The sequence below is a fragment of the Sinocyclocheilus anshuiensis genome, unplaced genomic scaffold, assembly GCF_001515605.1.
Source record: "Sinocyclocheilus anshuiensis isolate Anshui unplaced genomic scaffold, SAMN03320099.WGS_v1.1 scaffold838, whole genome shotgun sequence".
NCBI classification, from domain to species: domain Eukaryota; kingdom Metazoa; phylum Chordata; class Actinopteri; order Cypriniformes; family Cyprinidae; genus Sinocyclocheilus; species Sinocyclocheilus anshuiensis.
In genome coordinates, this window is record NW_015539915.1 from 475,617 (window position 1) to 482,538 (window position 6,922).

The 6,922-nt window shown below is 44.0% G+C and overlaps 1 protein-coding gene across 3 annotated transcripts in view; it reads right to left on the bottom strand.

Moving 5' to 3' along the window:
- The window catches only part of rabgap1 (RAB GTPase activating protein 1), a 102,680-nt gene that overhangs the window by 90,101 nt on the left and 5,657 nt on the right, over positions 1-6,922 (bottom strand). The gene's annotated exons all lie outside the window — the stretch shown is intronic.

The window sequence follows — 6,922 nt, forward strand, 5'->3', positions numbered from 1 at the left end:
GTATGTCACAGCCATGAGATTTGCTATTGTTACTGTTAGTCTGAAGTACATGAACCATCAATATTTCTGATGTTTTCCCGAAAAACATAAAAAAAATAAATGTGCATATCTGCTAAAAGCTTATTTAGTCAATACAGTACAATACTAAAAATAGGCTTCATTTTCTTTTCTTTTTTTCTTTCTTTTTGATTGAGGTCTAAAATATGACAACATGGTACATTAATATCCAAATGCCTATCTATTCTAGCTCTGTATCATTGTGTGGTGCATTTATGCAATGATAATGTATGATGGAAATGGGCCTGGCTCTGTTCTACAGCAGCCAATTGTACACATTACACAACATGCAAAAATCCATTTTATCTCCACGGCAACAGTCAAACGAAAAACAAAGTTGGTGCTGCTGTGGATTGTAAACTGTGCTGCCCGCACTGTACTGCCAAGTGCTGTTTACATTACCATGCACATGACCGGTTATAACAACACTGTTCAGATTGACCTTATCCTTATGCAAACTGATCAATTATTTTTATTCCAATGAAAGAGAAGCAAACTTAATTCTATTGCAACAGAAAAGAAAGCTGAAGAACGAATGATAGTTGTGTTTATGAGAGCTGTAAGTTACCTGCGTGTATCTGGACAGGCTGAGAGGGTTTGGCAGAGGGTCAGCACTGAACTATATTTGGATACGGGAGGGAAATAATGGGACTGTACAGGTCCAGACATGAAAACACTAACAAAAGCAGCTGCGCCATTTCACTCTACTGATTCTTCTGCAGATCCCTAGAGGAAGTGTCGAACAATGACCAGAACCTGTGTGTGATTTACACAAACACACACACGCACAATGTGCTCCAATGTGTTACAATCCCAGAAGTCCTGTACAAAGAGGATGTTGATACAATGAACTCAAGTCACAACAGACAAATGTTGTAAGATCTGCAGACAAGAGTCAGTTTCAATCAGTCTAATATTTATTCTAATGATTTTATTCTCAAGCATTTCTTATCAATGATGTAGTGTTGTCAAAAGACCTGGTACTTCGGTACCAAGTCGGTACTAAAAAAACTGAAAATGTTACGGTACCAGGTTTTTTTAAGTACCGGTGATACGAGTACCCGGTCAAACCGGTTCTTGATGCACTATCCGAAAGGTGCGCAGATGCGCTCTCTTCATAAAAGCACTGAGACGTGGCGACCTCAAAACGAGGAAACACCAAACTAACAAAACACATTTTCATTTCATCTTGCCTGTAATGCCTGATAAACCAGCGTTTGTGAGCGCAACGCTTATTTGATTACAGCTGTTACTGGGGAAACCTCTATCTCTCCTGCTCTACAAGCGCCTCCTGCTGGCAGAGAATGAATTTGCATATACAGTATATTCCGCCACAAATAGAGTGCAAGTCTGTGGGAACCAAAAGCTGTGCACCAAAGCTTTTCAAAAGAATACTGGCTGATACTGCTAATAAATGATGCAATCTATTGTTAAAATTGGATGTGGAAAAATAAAAACGTCATCCGTTCTATGCAGGGAACTTTTTGACCACACCTGTTTAGGCAGTTTACTATGTAGGAAACTACAGGGGTCCACCCATTTTACTTCAATCAAAGTCAAAGAAAGCCACCAGGCTGTCACCACACAATGCAAGGCAAATATTAGCATTTTGTAATTCTTGCCCAGTCTGGATAAATTAAACTAACTGAAACAAACCATGTGATCAGCTTTGACTTGCTCAAACTGCAGAATATTGCAAAACAGTTTGACTGACTCAACATGCATTTGCATGTCACAGATGTTTGTTTTTGCCGTTTTATTATTGGCTCTCTTGATTACTAGTCACTACCAACTTCTGCAAACAGAAATTAAACTGAGACTGGTGGGAATCACAGATGACACCAATCTAGACAACATTTTAGGCAAGCTACTGATGTGGTCACCACACACTCTCATTATATGGAAAAGAGCAGCTTGGTCATTCTGCTAAATTACTTCTTTTGTAGTGGGTAAATGATGACAGTGTTTTTATTTTTGGGTGAACTATCCCTTTACACAAACGGTAGCAGGAGAGACGTGTGTTGCTTCACAGGTCAGTGGGTTCAGGCTGCTGGGATACAGTGAGAGAGGATGTTGAATGGCAGGTTGTTCCTTTGCGAATGAACTTTGGTTTTCCTGACTGGCATATTGTGCTCTGTCCTAATGGAGACCAGGCTCAGCGCTACACCCTGGGGAGCAATGACCAGAAACCAGCGGTACACAGGCCTCACAGAGCTCCGACAATGAGCCGTGTGTATTGTGCTACTGGTTTAAGATAGAGGAGTGGCTCCTCACACAGACTAATGGTCAGACGACTGACTTCATAGCCTTGTTCAGATATCCGCATGGATTCGCGTGGAATCTCTCTCTCTCTCTCTGCCTCAGGACGCAAAGGCCAAACAGTGTTTCCCCTAGGTTTAATAATTTTAGTAGTAGTAGTAGCCTGTTACGTACATTCTACTGAACAATAGTAATATATTTCTGCCAATGCCTTCAAGTTAAACCGAACTTTTATTTTGACGGGTTGCCGTGAATACCTTTACATTTCTGTGTGTATATGATATGAGGATAGTTTTACTCAAATGAAACGGTCAAATGCTCATGAAGTGACTCTCAGAGCAGTTCTGGAGATGTTGTTCATGTATTTATGTCCTCATTTAGTGAGACGGCAGACGCTAAAAATCACCGGAAGCGTCACGTGCGCTTCAGTACGAGTGGCAAACAAAACCACTCGTCTGTGCCATTCATTGACACAGAGACACGCAGAATTCATATTTAAATATGAATTGTTTTGCGGCTTAATATTCACAACTACTAGTGGGAGTGTGCTCACTTGTGTGTGTGTGTGTGTGTGTGTGTGCGCGGCTGCGCGCGCATCGGGCGGAACTCCGCTGTGCGTGATACAGAGAGCTCGACCATAATGTAGAGACCGAAATGACATGCCGTCGTGTAAATAAGATAAAAACATAAGGCTATTTAGTGGGCCGCCCCCCTAATATAATGGCAGGGGAAACACTGCCAAATGAGGAGCGAAACACAAGATGATGTTTTAGGCTCTCTTGTGGCAAAACAAAAAGGAAAAAGATAAGAGGAGGAGAGAGAAGAGAGAGACAGACAAACTGAGGCAGAGAGAGACAGGCAGACTGAGGAAGAGAGTAAGACAGGCAGAATTAAGTCGAGAGAAAGAAAGGCAGACTGAAGCAGAGAGAGACAGGCAAGCTAAAACAACCAAACAGAGATAGACAGGTAGACTGAGGCAGAGACAGGTGGACTGAGACACTGAGAGAGAGACAAGCGGATTAAGGCAATGAGAGAAAGACAGGCAGACTGAGGCAGAGAGTAAGACAGGTAAATTGAAGTAGACAGAAAGAGAGGTATGCTGAAGTAGAGAGAAAGACAGGTAGACTGGAGCAGAGAGAAAGACAGGCAAACTAATGTACAGGTAGACTGGTAGACTAAGGCGGAGACAGGTGGACTGAGGCACTGAGAGAGAGACAAGCGGATTAAGGCAATGATAGAGAGACAGCTAGACTGAGGCAGAAAAAGGCAGGCTGTGGCAAAGACAGATAGGCAGACTTAAGAAGAGAGAGACAGGCAAACTGAGTCTACGACAATGAGGGATAGACAGGTGGATAGAGGCAGAAAAGTAGACTGAGGCATTGAAAGAGAGACAAACGGATTGAGGCAGTGAAGGAAAGACAGGCAGACTGAGGCAGAGAATAAGACTGGTAAATTCAAGTAGAGAGAAAGACAGGCAGACTGAGGTACAGGCAGGTACAGGCAGACTGGTAGACTGAGGTAGATACGGGTGGACTGGAGCACTGAGCAAGACACAAGTGGATTAAGGCAATGAGAGAAAGACAGGCAGACTGAGGCAGAGAAAGATAGAAAGGTAGACTGAAGCAGAGAGAGACAGGCAAACTAAGGCTACCAAACAGAGATAGACAAGTAGACTGAGGTAGAGACAGGTGGACTGAGACACTGAGAGAGAGACAAACGATTAAAGCAATGAGAGAAAGACAGGCAGACTGAGACAGAGAGAGAAAGGCAGACTTAAGCAGAGAGAGAGACAGGTGAGACTGAAGCAGAGAGCGAGACAGATGAGACTGAATCAGAGAGAGCCAGTTGGACTGAAGCAGAGAGAGAGCCAGTTGGACTGAAGCAGAGAGAGAGACAGATGGACTGAAGTAGAGAGAGAGACAGTTGGACTGCAGCAGAGAGAGAGACAGATGGACTGAAGCAGAGAGACAGTTGGACTGAAGCAGAGAGAGAGACAGGTGAGACTGAGCAGAGAGAGAGACAGGTGAGACTGAATCAGAGAGCGAGACAGTTGGACTGAAGCAGAGAGAGAGACAGTTGGACTGAAGCAGAGAGAGAGACAGGTGAAACTGAATCAGAGAGAGACAGTTGGACTGAATCAGAGAGAGACAGATGGACTGAAGTAGAGAGAGAGACAGATGGACTGAAGCAGAGAGAGAGACAGTTGGACTGAAGCAGAGAGAGAGACAGGGGAGACTAAGCAGAGAGAGAGACAGATGGACTGAAGCAGAGAGAGAGACAGATGGACTGAAGCAGAGAGAGAGACAGATGGACTGAAGCAGAGAGAGAGACAGATGGACTGAAGCAGAGAGAGAGACAGATGGACTGAAGCAGAGAGAGAGACAGATGGACTGAAGCAGAGAGAGAGACAGATGGACTGAAGCAGAGAGAGAGACAGATGGACTGAAGCAGAGAGAGAGACAGATGGACTGAAGCAGAGAGAGAGACAGATGGACTGAAGCAGAGAGAGAGACAGATGGACTGAAGCAGAGAGAGAGACAGATGGACTGAAGCAGAGAGAGAGACAGATGGACTGAAGCAGAGAGAGAGACAGATGGACTGAAGCAGAGAGAGAGACAGATGGACTGAAGCAGAGAGAGAGACAGATGGACTGAAGCAGAGAGAGAGACAGATGGACTGAAGCAGAGAGAGAGACAGATGGACTGAAGCAGAGAGAGAGACAGATGGACTGAAGCAGAGAGAGAGACAGATGGACTGAAGCAGAGAGAGAGACAGATGGACTGAAGCAGAGAGAGAGACAGATGGACTGAAGCAGAGAGAGAGACAGATGGACTGAAGCAGAGAGAGAGACAGATGGACTGAAGCAGAGAGAGAGACAGATGGACTGAAGCAGAGAGAGAGACAGATGGACTGAAGCAGAGAGAGAGACAGATGGACTGAAGCAGAGAGAGAGACAGATGGACTGAAGCAGAGAGAGAGACAGATGGACTGAAGCAGAGAGAGAGACAGATGGACTGAAGCAGAGAGAGAGACAGATGGACTGAAGCAGAGAGAGAGACAGATGGACTGAAGCAGAGAGAGAGACAGATGGACTGAAGCAGAGAGAGAGACAGATGGACTGAAGCAGAGAGAGAGACAGATGGACTGAAGCAGAGAGAGAGACAGATGGACTGAAGTAGAGAGAGAGACAGTTGGACTGAATCAGAGAGAGAGACAGATGGACTGAATCAGAGAGAGACAGTTGGACTGAATCAGAGAGAGAGACAGATGGACTGAATCAGAGAGAGACAGTTGGACTGAATCAGGGAGAGAGACAGATGGACTGAAGCAGAGAGAGAGACAGATGGACTGAAGCAGAGAGAGAGACAGGTGAGACTGAATCAGAGAGCGAGACAGTTGGACTGAAGCAGAGAGAGAGACAGTTGGACTGAAGCAGAGAGACAGAGACAGTTGGACTGAAGCAGAGAGAGAGAGACAGTTGGACAGAAGCAGGGTTTCTCTCAGAAGTCATCTTCTATTCCCAGAAAGCGTTCAGCTGGCTGTCACCATAGCAACTGCACACCTGCCTGGTCAAAAGCATGCCAGCTGTTTAATTTCTCAACTCTCACTGCTGGACTACAAACCAAACAGGAAACATTTGATCAATCAGAGTGACCAAAAGGAACTTAATGGTGGCACGGCACAAAGTGTCAAAATAAATCAATCTTGTTAATCAATGAAGCTGTCTACAGTTCCAGCACAGTCGTCTACAGTTCTTCGCCTGGTGTCAAGGCAATTGGTATATTTTTCCCTACTCGCGAATGTACTGTACTGAGGATAAAACTGAATTAAAGGCAAAAACCAGATGTAGCCAAGTCCTGTATCCATGCACTACAAAACACCAATCCACTTCCCCTATGAAGGGAGAAAAATAGGAGATGAGCAGATAAGACGGAAAGAGAAGCTGATGATACTGTAGATTCAGTGTGTGAGAAAGAGGGAGATACACCTATTTGCTAAGCCTGTGCTATGCAGGTATAGTTAAATGCTTTAGCAATACTGTAGGGCTGTCAAAAAAAAAAATCGAATACTCGTCGAATTTAAAATAAAAATCCACATTCGAATGCAAAAACGTTGCATTCGAATTTTAGGTGTGCGTTAAGGAGGCAGCCTTATCAGTGACGCACAAGATGCAATGACGATGTAAGTGTCGATGCATTATAATGTTTTTGTTAGCCTATCCAGTTAAAGCCACTAGATGCGCTCTGCTGTGAAAGAGAACATCAATGCGGAGAAGATCTTGTTTACATCAAAACTGAAACCATGCCGTTCACACAGAACACATATTTCGCGCATTTTCTAGAAGGACATCTATTACCGTTGCACTCGCGTCTCACACAAAGGAGCCGCATGTTTAGAAAGCCATCTAAAATTAATGCAAGTTTAACTTTGAAAAAAACATATATCGAGACTTTATGGCGGGGTTTTTTCCCCATCCCACTGCATCTCATGTTTTTAAATGAGAAATGTACTCTGTGTGATTGGCGTTCTGCCCTTTGTATTAAAGGGGTCATATGATGTTGCTAAAAAGAACATTATTTTGTGTATTTGGTGTAATGAAATGTGT